Below are 18833 nucleotides of genomic sequence, written 5' to 3' on the forward strand. Positions count from 1 at the left end.
ACTTAAATTATAAAATAAGAGAAGTATTCTCACTGCTTAGCTGTATCTGCTGTTCGACACCATTTCACTACACCACGTGACTGTAATGTCGCGCTCAGCGTGTGTATTCTCAGAGCATCAGCGCCGGCTGCTCCCTGGGAGCTTATGCTGTTTGTGCAAGGCTGCTGGGAGGAGGGAGGCCAAGGAAAACTGAGCAAACAAAAATAATCGGGCTAATAAGGAAACAATTTCAGATTGAAATGAAGGAAATAATACAGTATTGAGATGGGAGACTTGGGGGGAAGTGAGTCAAGAAAGCGATCTTTGAGTAGGTTACATGTGAGCTGAGATGGTGATAAGGAGGCTGGACTTTGAGGATCTGGGATAAGTCACCCCAGGAATAGAGGCAGCTTGTCCATTGCCCCGAGGCACAAATGTGCTCAGCAGGTTTGAGTAGATACTGGAGCCAGCGCTGGTGAGAGTGATGAGACGCGAGGTTTAGAAGGGCATCAGGAGCACAGAAAGTAGTGTAGACTCTAAGTGCAGTGAGAAGCAGTCATGATAGTTTAAACACTAAGGTAATTTTCTCTCACATTTTGCAAAGATAATGTGGAGAATGAATTGCAGGGACCCAGGAAGCAGGGAGGCCTTGTAGGAGGCTCTTGGAGTGGGCCAGATGAGAGATGGTGGGAGCCAGGGAGAATGCGTTTGGGGAGTGGAGCTGACAGGATGCAGTTATGGGCTGGCTGTGGATGGTGAGGAGAAGAGAAGGGTCAAGGTAGCCCCAGGTCGGCCTGGAGCCAGGTGCCTGATCTTCCTAATCTCAGTGCCCCATTCAGATGCCCACCTACTTGGGCAAACCTCTTAACCTTCCAAGTGAGGGTTTTAAATCATTGAAGTCTTTTTGTTTGTTTCACATTTTATGGAAAGATTCAAACACGTACAGAAGTAGAGAGAACAGCACAGCCAGCCTGTCTGTATCAGTCACCCATCTCCAGAATTATCAACTCAGAGTCACTGTTGTTGCATCTTTCATCTCCACCTCTTCCCCTCCCCCACTTCGGGATCATTTTGAAGGCAATCCTACATAGCTTAACCTTTCATTAGTGAAATGACAAGGTCTCTTTCAAATACAATTGGAATATTCATTTTTTTTTAGGGTTACAAAATAATTCCCTAATTGTCACAAAAATACACTTTTAAGCAGTTTTGGGGTTGAAATCAGGATCCAGACTAAGTTCACACATTGCAGCTAGCATATCTCTCAAGTGGGTTCTAATCTATAATTTTCCTGTTTCTCATTTTCCTTGAAATTGCTGAGGGATTTCTCTATTTCCTGTTTGGTTGATTTCATTCTCCCCTGTGGTTAGACTTATTTCTCCATCCTATGTATTGGCTTTAGCTAAGTGATTTGATCCTCCCCTAAAAGCTTGATCTGATTGAGGTTCAACTCTGTGCAAGAATATTTGTTATATGAAGTTTTGTACTCCTGTCATAAGGTACATAATGTCCAGTTGACTCTCTTTTTTGTGATGACAGCAGCCAATAATGATTGTCACCCGGGATCATTATTTCATAAGGGATTTTATTTCATGTGGTCATACTCTAATTTCCTCCCACAATTATCAGCAGGATCACAGTCATGAAGAGGCACTTTCTCATTAACCCGGATTATCCTGTAGAACAGTTTTAAAAGAGGAAGTTTATATATTTGTAAATATTTAAAGTTGATACATTTTTCTATTGTTTCTAATGTTTTTTTCTAATGGAGGTACTGAAGATTGAATCTAGGACCTTATGCTTGCTGAGCACACACTCTGCCACTGAGTGTACCCCATCCCCCTTGAGACTCATATTTATATGATATATTCCTTCTGTTATATTTGTTTTATGTTATACAGAATTTGATGGCAGGGCAATGGGTTTGATGGCTATTTAATCATTCTTTATGGGCTTTTGGGGTTGGTGTGTGTGTTTGTGTTTGTAAAGAAAACAATTTTCCCACTATTTTACGTATGTTTTGTAAAGGAAATTATGTTGATCTGTTCCCTTCTCCTGGTCCATGTATTCCCTTGTTGCTTCCCACTAGTGGCCCCTTGAGCTCTGTGACAAGACTAGCATGTCGTTAATCCAGGTTGAAGGAGATCTGAAGAGATTTATTCAAGGAGATGAAATTTGTAGACAATGAATTGGAAAGTATTGAGAAAGTTATTCATTAGGAGAAGGTATGGGTTTGAATTGTTAAGTGCAGAGAAATCTAAGCTATGAACCACCAAGACAATTATTAACTCCAGGAAAAACAAAGTAGGGAATAAAAAAGTAAGCCTAGCAGACAACTTGCTACAGCTGTGAACAGTCTGTACAGAGTCCTAATAATGTAAAGCAAGGATACTGAGCTGATCAAAATTATAATGTATTTGTATCAAAAGGTTGGAAGAATGAAGGTTTGGGTGTGTAGAGGAGATGTGGTTTGAAAGAGAGCTTAATATTCATTTTCCAAAATAGAAAGTTAAATAGGTGATACATAAAGCTGAAAAAGTCAGTAGGCTGTGTTACAAGGATATTAGTCAGAAATAGGGAGTTTTTATTCCAAGAGTCAGCAGTAGGAGCTGAACATTGTTGCTTCTGACCAGGAAATGGGGCGGTTGTTGGGAACTGCTCCTTTTTACAATCGGTGTTCGAGAACTGTTTGACTCTTTAATGAATGCATGGTATAAGTTTGATAAAAAGAAATCAAAGCTGAATTTTGAAAAATTGATGTTAAGAATTGGGGTGTTTTTGACAGAGAGAGATAACAATCAGACAAAACTACATTTGAAGGGATCCTCATTATTTCTAGCCTTTCAGCAAGGACTAGGGGGCAGACATCTGTTTAAGGTTCAAAAGTTCTTTCTGACATTCTTGCCGACATGTAACCTTTGGAAGTAATGAACTCTCCGTCATTGTAAATATGCAGGCAGAGGCTGCCTGACCAGCTCTCTAACTGTAGCAGGGTGTGTTTACCATTGACCAGTTGGAGCAAGCAACTTCTAACATTCTTTCAGTTTTGAATGTGGCATTTTCAGGATGGATAGTTGATAAGAATGTATTACAAAAAGCTTAACAAGAAAGAGTCCAAGACATCTCAAACCCATTGCCAGGGTTTTCTCTGCCAGACACCATCCTGAGCCTGCCATCTGTGAGCCAGGCCACAAAGACCAGTCACATGAGAATGAACACACTTTGTCCCTCCTATCTGATTTGGCATCGGGCTCAGCCATTTTCCCCATGGAATGGTACACGCCCAGGTCTCTGACGATGGAGCTGGTCTCACAGCAGCCCTGTGAGCGCTGGTCCAGCCCTAGGGGTTCCTGCGTGAAGTTTCTCAGGACTCCAGGCTGTTCTCAGAGCTGAGTCCCCCCTAGGCTAAGCCCTCGGAGCTCATCTCAGCTCCAGACTGAGCCGGAAGCTTCCAAGAGAACTCAGAGCTGAGGAAAGTCACAGGTTTTACCCAGCACTGCCGCGTCAGCAGTGCTCCAGCTGAGGGAAGTATCAGCAGCAGCAAACACACCTGAGCCGCCTCCTCATTGTTCTGCCTCATCCCTAAGCCCTCTGTGTCTGCCTGTCTGTGTCTGTCTCCCTTTCAGGACCAGCCTGGCACCGCTTCGTGCCCTGCCTCCTTTCTTCTAATCTTGCCTCCCTGGCCTGTTCCATCTACTCCAGATTAACTGAGTAACATTGAAGGGTTTTTGAAACCTAGGAACAGCCGACGTGCTAGATACAAAGAATACAGGGCAGTTCCTTACTCAGCCACATCCCTCCTGCCATCTCCCATTCCCACATGAGTTTTATAAATATTTTGTCAGAGAGACATTGCACTCCCAGTTGTTATCATTATCAGCCATTTCCTTATTATCTGTGGTTTACGATGCATTTGCTCCAGGGAAGTTCCCGAGATAAGGCAGACGCAGATGACTGAGCCAGTAGTTGAAGTCGACTTGTGTCAAGCCTGTTAAGAATGATCTTTGGTGGGATTTGTTGAATGTACCAGACTGTCCAGTGAGTGGTGATGATCACCTGCATCTGCTCCGGAGTCGGCCTCGTCCCCTCCTTTGCTCTGTTCTCATTTATCTCTCTTCAGCAGGTGAACCAGTGATCTGTATTTCTATGATACGTAAAATACTTCTTATTTCACTGTAGAATTTGGGGGCTGCTGTGAAAACGCATATGTTTTAAGTGTGAATTGAGTCAGAGGTTTAAATTTAAAGCCCCCTTGATTTAGAATCAGAAATTAGTTTGATGGAAGGAGGGTATAACTCAGTGGTAGAGTGAATGCCTAGCATGCATGAGGTACTGGGTTCAATCCCCAATGCCTCCATTTAAAAAACAAATAAATAAACCTAATTATGCCCCACCAAAAAACAAAGAAAATAGAAATTAACATGAGGATGAAGCTACAGAGTGAATATGTGTGTCTTCTGAAGCTACCTTCTGTCTTTCTGCAGGAAATTCTACGGAGAGAAGGTCGGAATCTACTTTGCTTGGGCTGGGCTATTACATTCAGATGCTCCTCCTGGCAGCAGTCGTGGGGGTGACTTGCTTTCTGTATGTATATTTTAATCAAAATAACTGTACTTAGAGGTAACTTCTCTTTATTCCTTGTTACGGTGCTTACTTAACTTAGAATGACATTCTCCAGGAGCATCCACGTTGCTGCAAATGGCCCTATATTGTCAGTTTTTATAGCCGAGTAGTTTTCCATTGTATAAATATACCACTTCTTTAGCCAGTCATCCATTGATGGACATTTAGGCTATCTCCATGTCTTGGCTATTGTAAATAGTGCTGCTATGTTTATTGGGGTGCAGCTGTCATCCTGAAGTAGGGTTCCTTCAGGATATATGCACAGGAGTGGGATTCCTGTGTCATATGGCAATTTTATTCCTAGTCTTTTGAGGAAACTCAATACTGTTTCCACAGTGGCTGCACCAAACTGCATTCCCACCAGAAGTGTCAGAGGTTTCCCTTTGTCCACAGCCTCTCTAGCATATGTCATTTGTGGATTTTTGAATGATGGCCATTCTGACTGGTTTGAGGTGATACCTCATTGTACTTTTGATTTGCATTTCTCTGATAATTAGTGATATTGAGCATTTTTTCATGTGCCCATTGATCATTTGTATATCTTCCTTGGAGAATTGCTTGTTTTGGTCTTCTGCCCATGTTTGGATTGGGTTATTTGGTTGTTTCTTAGTAAGTCATATGAGCTGCTTATATATTCTGGAGATCAAGCCTTTGTTAGTTTCATTTGCAAAAATGTTCTCCCATTCTGTAGGTTGTCTTTTTGTTTTACTTAAGGTGTCCTTTGCTGTGCAGAAGCTTGTAAGTTTCATTAGGTCCCATTTGTTTATTCTTGCTTTTATTTCTATTGCTTGGGTAGACTGCCCTAGGGGAAGATTTCTGAGATGTATGTCACATATTTTGCCTGTATTTTCTCCTAGGAGGTTTATTGTATCTTGTCTTATGTTTATCTTGCTGAAGAGACTATCTTTATTCCATTGTATATTCTTGCCTCCTTTGTTGAATATTAGTTGACCAAAAGTATTTGGGCTCATTTCTGGGCTCTCTATTCTGTTCCATTTGGCTGTATGTCTGTTTTTGTACTAATACCATGCTGTCTTGACGACTGTAACTCTATAGTATTGTCTCAAGTCTGGGACAGTTATTTTTCCAGCCTCTTTCTTTTTTTCTTCAGTAATGCCCTGGAAATTCTATGTCTTTGATGGTTCCATATAAATTTTATTGTGATTTGTTCTAGTTCTATGGAATATGTCCAGGATAATTTGGTAGGGATTGCATTAAATCTGTAGATTGCCTTGGGCAGTGTGACCATTTTAACAATATTGATTCTTGCAATCCAAGAGCATGGGATACCTTTCCATTTTTTAAAGTCTTCTTTAATTTCCTTCACCAATGGTTTATAGTTTTCTGTGTATAATTCTCTCACGTCTGTGGTTAGATTTATTCCTAGATATTTTATTACTTTGGGTGCTATTTTAAAGGGGATTGTTTCTTTACTTTCTTTTTCTGTTGACTCATCATTTGTGTAAAGAAATGCAACTGATTTTTGAACATTAATCTTGTAACCTGCTACTTTTCTAAATTCTTCGATCAGCTCTAGTAGTTTTTGTGTGGACCTTTTAGGGTTTTCTATATATATTGTCGTGTCATCTGCATATAGTGACACTTTTACCTCTTCTTTTCCAATTTAGACCCCTTTTACTTCTGTTACTTTCCTGATTGCTGTGGCCAGGACTTCCAAGACTATGTTGAATAGGAGTGGTGATAGTGGTCATCCTTGACTTGTCCCAGATTTTAGTGGGAATCTTTTGAGGTTTTCACCGTTGAGTGCTATGCTGGCTGTAGGTTTGTCATATATAGCTTTTATGATGTTGAGATATGTTCCCTCAATACCCACTTTGGTGAGAATTTTTATCATAAATGGGTGTTGAATTTTATCAAAAGTTTTCTGCATCTATTGAGATGATCATGTGGTTTTTGTCCTTTCTCTTGTTGATGTGAAGTATTACATTGATTGATTTTCATATGTTGAACCACCCTTGTGTCCCTGAGATGAACCCCACTTAAGCATGATATATTATCTTTTTTATGTGCTGTTGGATTTTATTTACTAGTATTTTGGTAAGGACTTTTTTCATCTGTGTTCATCAGTGATATTGGTCTGTAATTCTCTTTTTTGGTGGTGTCTTTGCCTGGTTTTGGTATCAGGGTAATAGTGGCTTCATAGAATGAGTTTGGGAATATTCCTTCTTTTCAATCTTCTGGAAGAGTTTGAGAAGGACTGGTATGAGTTCTTCTTTGTATGTGTGGTAGAACTCCCCGGTGAAGCTGTCCAGTCCTGGACTTTTATTTGTAGGGAGGTTTTTTATTGTTAATTCAATTTCATTCCTAGTGACCCATTTGTTCAAGTGGATAGTTTCTTCTTGATTCAGTCTTAGTGGACTGTATGTTTCCAGAAACTTGTCCATCTCCCCTAGGTTATCCATTTTTTTCCATGTAGTTTGTCATGATATTCTCATATGATATTCTGTATTTCTATGTATTTGTTGTAATTTCTCCATTTTCCTTTCTTATTTTGCAAATTTGTGCTCTCTCTTTATTCTTCTTTGTGAGTTTGGCCAGAGGATTGTCGATTTTATTTATTCTTTCAAAAAACTAGCTTTTGGTTTGATTGATTATTTTCTCTATTTTTTTAATCTTTATTTTATTTATTTCCTCCATGATCTTTATTATTTCCTTCCTTCTGCTGACTTTTGTGTGTTTTTGCTCTTCTGTTTCTAGTTCTTTCAGCTGGTGGGTTAGATTGTTTATTTGGTATTGTTCTTCTTTTTTGAGGAAGTCCTGCATTACCCTAAACTTTCCTCTTAGCACTGCTTTTGCTGTGTCCCATATGTTTTGTGTGGTTGTGTTTTCATTTTCATTTGTCTCAAGGTATTCTTTAATTTCAACTTTGATTACATCATTGACCCATTGGTTTTCTAATAGCATGTTGTTTAATCTCAATGCTTTCCTTTCTTTCTCCTTTGTTTCTCTGAAGTTGATTTCTAGTTTCCATGGCATTGTGGTCAGTAAAGATGCTTGAGATAATTTCTATCTTCTTAAAATTGTTGAGGCTTCTTTTGTGACTAAGTACATGATCAATCCTAGAAAATGTTCCACACACATTTTAAGAGATTGTTTATTCTGTTATGGGGGATTGCAATGCTCTGAAAATATCCACTAAATCCAATAATTCTCTTGTATCATTTAATTTCTCTGTTGCCTTATTTATTTTCTGTCTGGAAGATCTGTCTAGTGATGTTAATGTGGTGTTAAAATTTCTGACAATGATTGTATTCCCATCAATTTCCCCCTTTATCTCTGTTAGTATTTGTTTAATGTACTTAGGTGCTCATGTTGGGTGCATATATATTAATGATTGTAATATCTTCATCTTGTATTGATCCTTTAATCATTATAAAATGTCTTTATTTATCTTTCTTTATGGCCCTTGTTTTAAAGTCTATTTTGTCTGAAATCAATACTGCTACACCTGCTTTTATGGCATTTCCATTTGCATGGAATATCCTTTTCCGTCCATTCACTCTCAATCTATATGTGTCCTTCTCCCTAAAGTGTGTCTCTTGTATGCAGTGTATTGAAGGTTCTTGTTTTATTATCCAGTCTGTTACTCTGCCTTTTGACTGGAGCATTTAGACCATTAACATTTACAGTAATTAATGATAGATGAGAGTTTATTGCTATTTTGAACTTATTTTTGCAGTTGATTTGGTATTTCTTCTTGGTTCCTTTCTTCTTCCTTTTGTGGTATGGTAATTTTCCTTTGTATTGTATTTAGTTTTTGTGACTCACTTGTAAGATTTTGGCTTGTGATTACACTTATTTGTAAGTCTGTTAACCAATTACTGTAACTGTGTGTACTAAACAGATATTAATGTAATCTCAAACCCATCCTACTGAGAACAAGATTTAAAAAAAAAAGAAGAAAGGAAAAATTCTCTCACAGTCATGAATTCTCATTTCTGTAGCATCCTGCTTCTTTTCTATTTAGAGTAGACCTTTCAATATTTCTTTTAGCATGGGTTTAGTGTTGCTAAATTCTTTTAGTATTTGCTTCTCTGTGAAATTCTTTCTCTCTCCTTCTATTCTAAAGGATAGCCTTGCTGGAGCAAGTATCCTAGGCTGCATCTTTTTTTTTCATTCAGGACTTTGAATATATCTTGCCACTCCCTTCTGGCCTGTAGTGTTTCTGTAGAGAAATCAGCTGAGAGCCTTCTCTTGTAACTCACTCTTTGTTTTTCTCTTGCTGCCTTTAGGATCATTTCTTTATCCTTCAGTCTGGCCATCTTGATTTATGATATATCTTGGCGTGTTTCTCTTTGGGCTCTTCCTGTTTGGGACCCTCTGAGCCTCCTGTGCTTGGGTGTCTGATTCCTTCTTTAGGTTTGGGAAGTTTTCAGTCATGATTTCTTTAATTACCTTTTCCATCCCCTTTGTTCTTTCTTCCCCTTCTGGAACCCCTATTATGCATAGATTGGCATGCTTTATATTATCCCATAGGTTCCTTATATTATTTTCATTGTTTTATATTTGTTTTTCTCTCAGCTGTTCTGATTGGGTGCTTTCTGTTGTCCTGTCTTCTAGGTCACTTATTCGTTCTGCTGCATTATCTAGCCTGCTTTGTACAGCCTTTAGGTCAGATCTCATTTCAGCCAATGAATTTACCAATTCTACTTGGCTCTTCTTTATAGCTTCTATTTTGTTTTTGATATATTTTATGTCTCTAAAGACTATCTCTTTTAGTTCCTTCAGTAATTTGATCACTTCTTTTTTGAAATCTTGATCAAGTAGGCCATCAATGTCTATTTTATTGATTGTTCTTTGAGGGGATTTCTCTTGCTATTTTAATTGGCAGGACTTCCTCTGCTTCTTCATTCTGCTCATATCTCTCTGGCCCTGTGGCTTAAGGAGTATCAGTTATCTATTGTGGTCCTTAAAGGAGTTTATTTATTTATCTAAAGCCTATGTGGGAATAAAACTTAAAAGAGAGAGAGAGAGAATTTTAAAAGAATGGAGGAAAAGAAGGTTTGAAAACAGTGTATAATCAATAATAGAAGAGCAAGTTGAAGCAGAATAGGAATCGAGTTGAGATATCTTTTAAGAATCTTAATAAAAAGAAGAGAAAATTCAAAATACAGTATTTGAAACCTGTGACTAATAAATAACAGATCAAAACCAAGAGAATTAAAAATGAAATGAGAATTGTAAACATATAGAACTGTTTAAAAATAAAGATTAAAAATTTAATAAGAATAAAACAGATATAAAAAATTTTAAAAACAAAGATGTGTTCTCCTAGAGACTGTGTGCTCTTAATGGTTTTATTGAGAGGCCTTTGTGTCTTCGCCCTGTTTCACAAACTCACCTTGCTCTGTTTGCCCCCTTGTCTGTGCTGCTCACAGTGTCTGTCGGCAAGAAGATTGCACCCCTCCAACACTGGGTCAGGTGATCCTCTCCTTTGTGGTGGGTGGGTGGGTCACTCCCCCTCCAGATTCTGCAGTCAGTGCTGGGCCAGTTGCTCCATATGTGGGCTCAGCTTCAAAAGTAACAGCTTTATGGAGATATAATTCACATACCATAAAATGCAGCCTTTGAAATTGTGCATTAGGGTTTTAAGTACATTTCAGGGTTTTGTAGCCATCACTCCCAAAAGGAACCAGTACCCTTTAGTAAGTCACTCCCTAAACTTCCATTCCCTTAGACCCCAGCAGCCACCACTCTACTTTCTGTCTCTACGGATTTGCCTGTTCTGGGCATTTCATATAAGTAGAACCATACAGTATGCTGCCTTTTTTGATTGTCGTCTTTCATTTAGTGTGACGTTGTCAAGGCTCATCCATGGTGTAGCATATATTAGTACCCAAAGTCCTTTTTGTGTTCAAATAATATGCCATTGTTATAAATACACCACTTTGCTTATCCATCCATCAGTTGATGATGAATAATTCTGCTGTAAATGCTCATGGACAAGTTTTTGTGTGAACAGATATTTTCAGTTCTTCTCAGGATATATCAAAAAGTGGAATTGCTGGGATGTATTCTACTTTTAACATTTTGAGGAATTGCTAAAGTAGTTTTTAAAGTGACTGCACCATTTTATATTTCCAGTAGTAATGTATGAGGAGTCCAGTTTCTCCACATCCTCATCAACACTTTTTATTACCGGGTTTATAGATACATATTTATATATCATATATCATATATATTTGTCATCCTATTTGGTATGAAGTGGCATGTCATTGTGCTTTTGATTTCTGTTTCCCTAATGCCTACTGATGTTGAAAATCTTTTTATGTGCTTATTTCCCATTCGTATGTGTTCTTTGGAGAAACATCTATTCAAATTCTTTGCCCATTTTAATTGTATTTGTCTTTGTATTGTCATGTTTTAAGTCTCCTTTGTCTATTCTGGATAAAAAGTCCCTTATCAGGGAAAATATTGGAAATATTTTCACCCATTCTGTGGATTGTCTTCTTACTTTCTTGATGAAGTCCTTTGAAGCACAGAAGTGTTTAATTTTACTGAAGTACAGTTTACTTGATATATTTTCTTTTGGTGTTTGTGCTTTTGCTGTCATATCTTAGAAGTATTTGTACTTCAAAATCCTGAAGATTTTCTCATTGTTCATTTTCTAAAAGTTTTATAATTTCAGGTCTGTGATTTATTTTGAGTTAATTTTCATAAATGGTGTTAAGGTAAAAGTTCAGTTTTCTTTCTTTCCAGGTGTATGTTCAGGTGTCCCAGCACCATTTTTGTAAAAATTACTTTTTCCCCATTGGATTGTCATGGAAACTTTATGAAAAATTAACTGGCTACATGTAAGAGTTTGTTTATGGACTCTCAGTTCTTTTCTCTCAATCTGTTTGTGTGTCCTTTATGCAAGTACCACACTGTATGGATTACCATTTTGTTACTGAGTTTTGAATTTGGAAACTTCAAAACTTTGTTCTTTTTCAAGATTGTTTTGACTATTCTGGGTATCTTGCATTTCCATAGTTTTAGGAACAGTTTGCTCATTTCTCCCAAAAAGCCAGATTTGCATTGAATCTATAGGTCATTTTGAGGACAAATGCCATCTTAACAATAATAAGGCTTCTGATCCATGAACACAGAAGAGCTTTCCATTTATTTTAGGTCATTTTTAACTTCCATCAGTAGTATTTTAGTTTTCAATATACAAGTTTCAGACATTTTCCTCAGTTTTCCACATATTTTTCTTAATATTCCTAAGTATTTTATTCTTTTTGATGCTATTGTAAATGAAAATGTTTCCTACATTTTACTTTTAGATTATTCACTGCTGTTGTATAGAAATATAATTACTTTATTATATAGTGATTTGTGTCTTACAATTTTGGTCAAACTATGTTGTTAATTCTAATAGTTTTTTTTTTCTCTCTCTCTCTTTTTACTTTGTGGATTCCTTGTGATTTCAATGTATAATATCATGTCATCTGGAATTGAAATAGTTTTATTTCTTTCTTTCTAATCTAGAGGCTTTATTTTCTTTGTCTATTTGCTTTGACTAGAACCTCTAGTGCAATGTTGATTTGGGGAGGAAATAATTCAGTCTTTCACCATTATGTATGATCTTTGCTCCAGGTTTTTCATAGATGTTCTCTGTCAAGTTGAGGAACTTCTCTTCTATTCCTAGTTTTTATCCATTATTCTATTAATATGGCATATTACATGAATTGACTTTTGTATGTTGAAGTGCCTTTGCATACCTGGATACATCCCACTGAATTGTGGTCTATTTTATATGTTACTGGATTGGATTTGCTTGTATTCTGTTGAGGACTTTTGCATTTATATCCATAAGAGATAGTCTTTAGTTTTCCTGTGATGCCTTTGTCTGGTTTTGGTATCAGTGTGATACTCGTGTCATTGAATTAATTGGGAAGTGTGCCCACCTCTTTATTTTTAGACGAGTTTGTGAAGCATTTTTTTGTTTGTTTGTTTTTTGTTTTTGTTTTTTCTTTAAGTAGTTGATGGAATTCACCAGCAAAGCCATACGGCCCTAGCATTTCCTTGTGGGAATGTTTTGGTTTACTATTTCAGTCACTACTTATTGTAGGATTATTTGAGTTTTCTATCTCTCCTTGAATTAGATTTAGTCACATATCCTTCTAGGAATTTATCCATTTCATCTAGATTATCTCATTTATTGGCTATACAAGTATTCATGGTATTCCCTTATATTCCTTGTTATTTTTGTAAGGGCAGTAGTGACATCCTTCCTTTCATTTCTCATCTTAGTAATTTGAAACTTCTCTCTTTTTTTCTTCAGTACTAGCTAAAAATTTGTCAATTTTCTTGATCTTTTCAAAGAACCAACTTTTCTTTTTGTTGATTATTATCTGTTCTTCATCTATTCTCTATTCCATTTATTTCTGCCTTTACTATTTTGATTAGAATATTTAATTCATTTACATTAATGTAATTTCTTATCAGGTTGAAGTTACATCTGCTATCTGCTTTCTATATGTCTTTTTATTTCCCCAATGCTCTATTACTACACTTTTTTGTACAAAGTAGGCATTTTCAAGTGTGCCATTTTAATTTGTTGTTTATTTTATCTTTTTCTTCTCCTTCTCCTCCTCCTCTTCCTCCTCCTCCTTCTCCTCCATTGCCCTGGAGATTATTATTAACATCTTGTTTTAAAGCAATCTAGTTCACATGAATGCCAACTTAATTTCAATAGTACACAAAAACTTTGCTTTGGTATCAATCTTTTCCCTCCCCCTCCTCATGCTGTCACTGTAATACAAGTTACACCTTTATGCATTTATAAGTGCATCTACACTGTTTCATAAGTATTGTTTTATGTAGTTGTCTTTTACATCAAATAGAAGAAAACACGTACATGTAATACTGTATTTATACTGTTTTATTTTCTTACTCATGTAGTAGTGCTCTTTATTTTTCAGGTGAGTGTCTTTTCATTTACACCTGCTGGACTATCCTTATTATTTCTTGTAGGGCAGGCCTGCTAGCAATGGATCCTTTCAGCTTTTGTAGGAGTGTCTTAATTTCTTCTTTTTTTTTTTTTGAAGAATCATTTTGCTGGCTATAAAATACTTGGTGACAGTATTTTCCTTTTATCACTTTGACGATACCATCCCACTGCCTTCTGGTCTCCATGGTTTTTGATGAGAAATCAACTGTCTTACTGAGGAGCCTTTGAATATGTTGAGCCTCTTTTCTCTTTCTGCTGTCAAGATTCTTTCTTCTTCTCTTTTGACACTCTTAGTCTGATATGCCTATTTTCGATGTCTCTATGTTTATACCACGTGGAGTTTGTTGAGCTGCTGGGATGTACAAATTAATGTTTTCATCAAATTTGGGAAGTTTTCAGCCATTATTTCTTTATATACTTTTTCTACCCCTTTTTTACTCTCCTTCCTTCTGGCGCTCATATGTGTATTGGTATTGTTGATGGTGTCCAACCTATCTCTGACACAGTGTTCATTTTTTTTCATTCCTTTTTCTTTCTGTTCCACAGACTGGATAATCTCAGTAGTTTTAAATTAACTGACTTTTTCTTCAACAAGTTCATATCTACAGAGAAATCTCTTATTGAATTTTTCATTTTAGTCATTATATTTGTATCTCTAGAATGTCCAGTTGGTTTTTAATGTAAATTTTATCTATTGATATTTTCTGTACAATGAGATGTTCACATACTTAAATTCTTTAGGCATGGTTTTGGTTAGCTCTTTGATCATATGTGTAATTCCTTATTTATGTCTTTGTCTAGTAAGTCCAGTGTCTGGGTTTCCTCAGGGAGTTTCTATTGACTACTTTCTCCCCTGTGTTATGGCCAAACTTTTCTGTTTCTTTGTACATCTTGTAATTTTCTGTTGAAAACTGGACATTTAAAATATTACAATATGGCAGATCTGAAAGCCAGATTTTCCTCATCTCCAGGGTTTATCGTTATTTCCATTGTCATTGCTGCTGCAGGTATTTATTTAGTTACTTTCCTGAACAAATTCTGTAAAGTCTGTATTCTTTATCATGCATGGCCATGAGATCTGTATGTGTGCAGAAAGCCTAGTTGTCATCACTGTAATAATGATTGGACAGTGAATTCTTTCAATGCCTGGAGCCAATCATTTGAGCTGTTGCCAGGTGGCTGTGTGCCTGTGTGCTGAGGGATGCCCTCAGCACCGGCAGGCAGTCTGCAGCTATTCTGTAGCCTTTAGTTCTTGCTTATGCAGAACCTCAAGTTCAGCCAGAGTTGAAGGCTTAAGATTTTCTCAGATCTTTCCTTGCCATGTGCCACACATGTGTACGGCCTTCTACAATTCTCAGAATCTTTTGGAGCTATTTAACCCTACCTCCACCCCCAGAAAGTCTCAATACTCAATTTTGCCTTCTAAGTTTCCTAGTCAGCATCTAATTAGCCTGTACTGGTACCACTGTGTCAGGCAGTTGTAAAGTTACTCACTGCTGATTGTTTTCCACAAACACTCTGGGGACAGGCTGTTTGCACAGCATGAGTTTGAGATAGGTGAATTAGTGACAGCTCTCTGGGGGCGGATTTTTTGGGTAACTTCATATCACTTCTGCCCCTTCCTTGATTGTGAGACTGTTGCTTTTAAAGGCCACCATTTAGGTGAGGATACGGGGATGGGGGTAGATCAAGTTACGATATGACAAAACTGACTATCTTTATGGAGATTTAGCTGTTATTTTTTCTCAAATAAACATTCCCCGTATTGCTGGAAGCCTTGGTTAAATTTCCAGAGTTCTGCAGAGGTTAATTTTGACAAATTTTGCCATTGTCATTGCTTAACAGAGGAGTAAGTTTTCCAAGATTTTTACTCAGATATTGTAGAAGTGTATCCCATTTGCATTTGTTTTTAACTGAGTTACTTGCAAGAGTAACTAATTCTACAGCTCCAGCCCCATCCACATAAGAGTCCATCTGCATGGCTTCTCCTACAGGGAGAAGTGTGCAACCTGTTGTCCGTTTGTTGTTTTACTTATTAAAGTGTAGGGGTTTTTAAGAATATGCTCATGAATAGCCCTTTGTCATTTTTACACGTTACAAATCTTCCACTAGTCTGTGGCTATTTTTTTCCCTTTCTTTTAGTTGTTTTAATGAAGTTCTCAGTTTTAAGGATTTTCAGTATAGCAATATGTGGATGCTGATTACACGGGTGAGGCATTTAACTATTGTCTAAACCTCAGTCTTTGCTCTGATTCACTGTCTAGAACATCTGAACATATCTACTGAACCCCATATACCAATGGACACTGACAGTCCTAATTAAAAAAATGCTTTTTAAGAAAAGCAAAAAATATTATCTTTGACACTGGAAAAGACAAATTTCAAATTTACTAGCTGATCTTGTTTTCTGTGATCATTAGCTACATCATGTTTATAGAGCCGAGAGGCATATTGAGCTACTGATTTTATTTCATTGGATTTTAGAATGTAGAACACATTTCAGGACCACTTATAGCACCATATGTGTATCTTTAAGGATATGTACATATGATGATGTCTTTATTATAAGTACCTTATTTTATTTTAAGTACCAACTGCTGTGAACCTCATTAAGGAAACCTTGGAACTGCGGGACTGAAATTTTTCACACCACCACCATCCCGTAGCATCTCTTTTGCACTTAGATGTTGTGTGGCAGAGTATTTTTCTGCTCCCTAGAAATGATCAATGTTGAAGGGGGAAAAAAATCCCTCCTCTAATAAATAAATTCCAAATCACATATTTATCTGAACAATGGCCACCATTTTAGTCCACACCAATCCATCTACTCATACTGACTCAGAGTCCTTAACACAGACAATCCACAACTGTAGTCAGGGTCCTCAGCCCACGTTGTATCCCCTCCCCATTCTTTGTTGATTCTGACCTACTTTTGTCCAACACGTCCTGCCAGCCTCTTCGCTACCTTACTGCAGTTTATAATTTTTACCTTTGAGTCCCAGGCTGTGCCTAGTGATTTCCAGAGAAACGCGAGACACCTGGCTCATCAGGAGGGGTGGGGAGGATTTCAGGAAGCTATTACCCTAACTCACTTGCAGATCAGTAAGTGGCTGTTGTGAGCATTCCTTCTAGATCTCTGCCATGCCCGCTGCATCAACCCCAGCAAAATAACGTAGCTCCTCCACCCACCTTTGCCTCCATTCATCTGGGTTTCTGCTTTAAGTGACACTCAGAAGCTGCTGATGGGCATTATATATATATATATTTTTTTTTTTTATTTGAAGTATAGTCAGTTACAATGTGTCAATTTCTGATGTACAGCACGATGTTCCAGTCATTCATATACACATATATATGTATGAATTCCTTTCCATATTATTTTTCATTAAAAGTTATTACAAGATATTAAATATAGTTCCTTGTGATATACAGAAGAAATTTAGTTTTTTAGCTATTTTTATATATAGTAGTTAATATTTGCAAATCTCAATCTCTGATGGGCATTTTTAAAGCCACATCTGGAACCCTTGCTGCAGAAAGGTCTGAGAAATATATTTTCAACCTCATAGCATTTTGGTTAGGAAGTTGGAATAAAGGCTGAGCTGGCTCACCTAACTTGTCTGCCTTTGTGAGTAAAGAGGTCTGGAGATTCAAGGCCCAATGAAATGTCCCAGCCCTTCAGTAGCAAACTCTTAAAGCAACCAAAATGCTCCCATCTGCCAGAGCATGACTTGTCCTTAGATACTGCTGGCCATAACCACCAACGCTGTCTAATGCATCGTCTTCATCTGGTGCACACTTTCTTTAGATGTCGAATATCCTGATTAAGAGGACAAGCTGGTTTGGATTCCCAAGGTCACAGGCAGCCTTCTGCCTGACTTTGGTGTATATATGTTCATTGAAGAGTCCTCTCTCAGATCAGCTAGAGCTGCCTGGTGTGTGATTTGCCAGAGAATGTGGGTATATTGCTCCCCACCAGAGTCCTACCAGTTGTTTTATTGCAGGAAGAGAGAGAGCAAAAGAGACAGAACAGAAAGTTCTTGTCCAGCCTCAAGCACAGTCACCCCTGCCCAGGGCTCTTGCTCTGGGACACGAAGAAGTACAGGTCAGCATCGATGTGGCTCTGGTGTACTCCAAAACATGGTGTGGTTTTACTGGGCTATCTGTCTTTCATGGACCCTGCAAAGTTCTCCCCATTTGTGAAATGGGGTACTAAGGAACTCCCACCCATGCCTGTAGCTCCCAGGGTTTCCACCCTTATGGGTTTTGAGGATTTGCTGGCAACTCATTCTTTTTCACCAGGTCATTTCTCAGTTACACGGCAGTCCTGTGACTTCCTCATCAGAACTACTCCTTAAGTTTGTGATTCAGTGAAAGATGCCATTCATGTTCAGGGAGGAGGAGGAAGACAGCACAGATCAGAATTGCTGTTTTGCTTTTTTTGTTGTTGTTGTTTTCATAAGCCGTCTCCAGTTGTCGAATAGACCCTGAGCAAATGAATGACTGTTACACTCCCATTTGAAGGATGAGGAGAATGACACTCAGGGAGAGGAGGCAAATATCCTGAGATTCCAAAGACAAAAAGGGATGAGCACAGAATAAGATCCCTGCAAATTTCTTGGCTGTCATCAGCCTTTAGGTCAGTGACAGAGTGCCGTGTGTAGTAGTAAAGTTGTAGCGTGCATTTAGAAGGGTGCAGATGTTCTTGTTTTAGTTGATACAATCACACTGTTTTGTCTGGGACTCTGAAAAAGAGAAATGGGTTAGAAAATGTTGGTTTCTCATCCTTGGTCCTTCCTCACCCTCACAGATATGGACCCTTCCATCTGTAGCTGGAATAATACAGCCCCAGCCTTCCTGTCTCATGAGATCAGTACTCATTCATTTCATCCCTGCCCACCTGTAGGTGATAAAGCACAGCATGATTTTCATGTCCTGCTTCACTGATTCTTGTGAAATTAGGTGTTTGAAGATAGGAAGTCATGAAAGGAAGCTGCTTTTTTTTAAATAAAGTGCAGTAATTTTCTTAGAAGTGTAGGAAATTGAGGATTTTCTTCATTGAAAATCAATAGAGATTTCAAGAATATCTGTATTTCTGATGTGTAGATTAAAATGACAAAATCTAGAGGGATTACAGAAACACAAGGAAGATACAAAAAGTATCTTTAAAGAGCTTTCCTAAGACTGGGCTTGTAAAGAGACTGTTAGTTGACAGAGACCCTCTTCTCACCCATAGTCCCTCTCCTTAGGTTGCAAATGGCCAGCGTTTCCCCTG

The 18833-nt window shown here is 37.8% G+C and overlaps 1 long non-coding RNA gene across 2 annotated transcripts in view; it reads left to right on the plus strand.

Annotated features, from left to right (window-relative positions):
* Positions 1-18833, plus strand: part of LOC135320688 (uncharacterized) — a 52524-nt gene that overhangs the window by 16042 nt on the left and 17649 nt on the right. For both annotated transcript variants that reach the window (XR_010379949.1, XR_010379948.1), the window contains one exon: positions 4464-4563. This is a non-coding gene — a long non-coding RNA (uncharacterized LOC135320688). The remainder of the gene's footprint in view (positions 1-4463; positions 4564-18833) is intronic.

The sequence above is a fragment of the Camelus dromedarius genome, unplaced genomic scaffold (genome assembly GCF_036321535.1).
Source record: "Camelus dromedarius isolate mCamDro1 unplaced genomic scaffold, mCamDro1.pat HAP1_SCAFFOLD_114, whole genome shotgun sequence".
Taxonomy (NCBI): Eukaryota; Metazoa; Chordata; class Mammalia; order Artiodactyla; family Camelidae; genus Camelus; species Camelus dromedarius.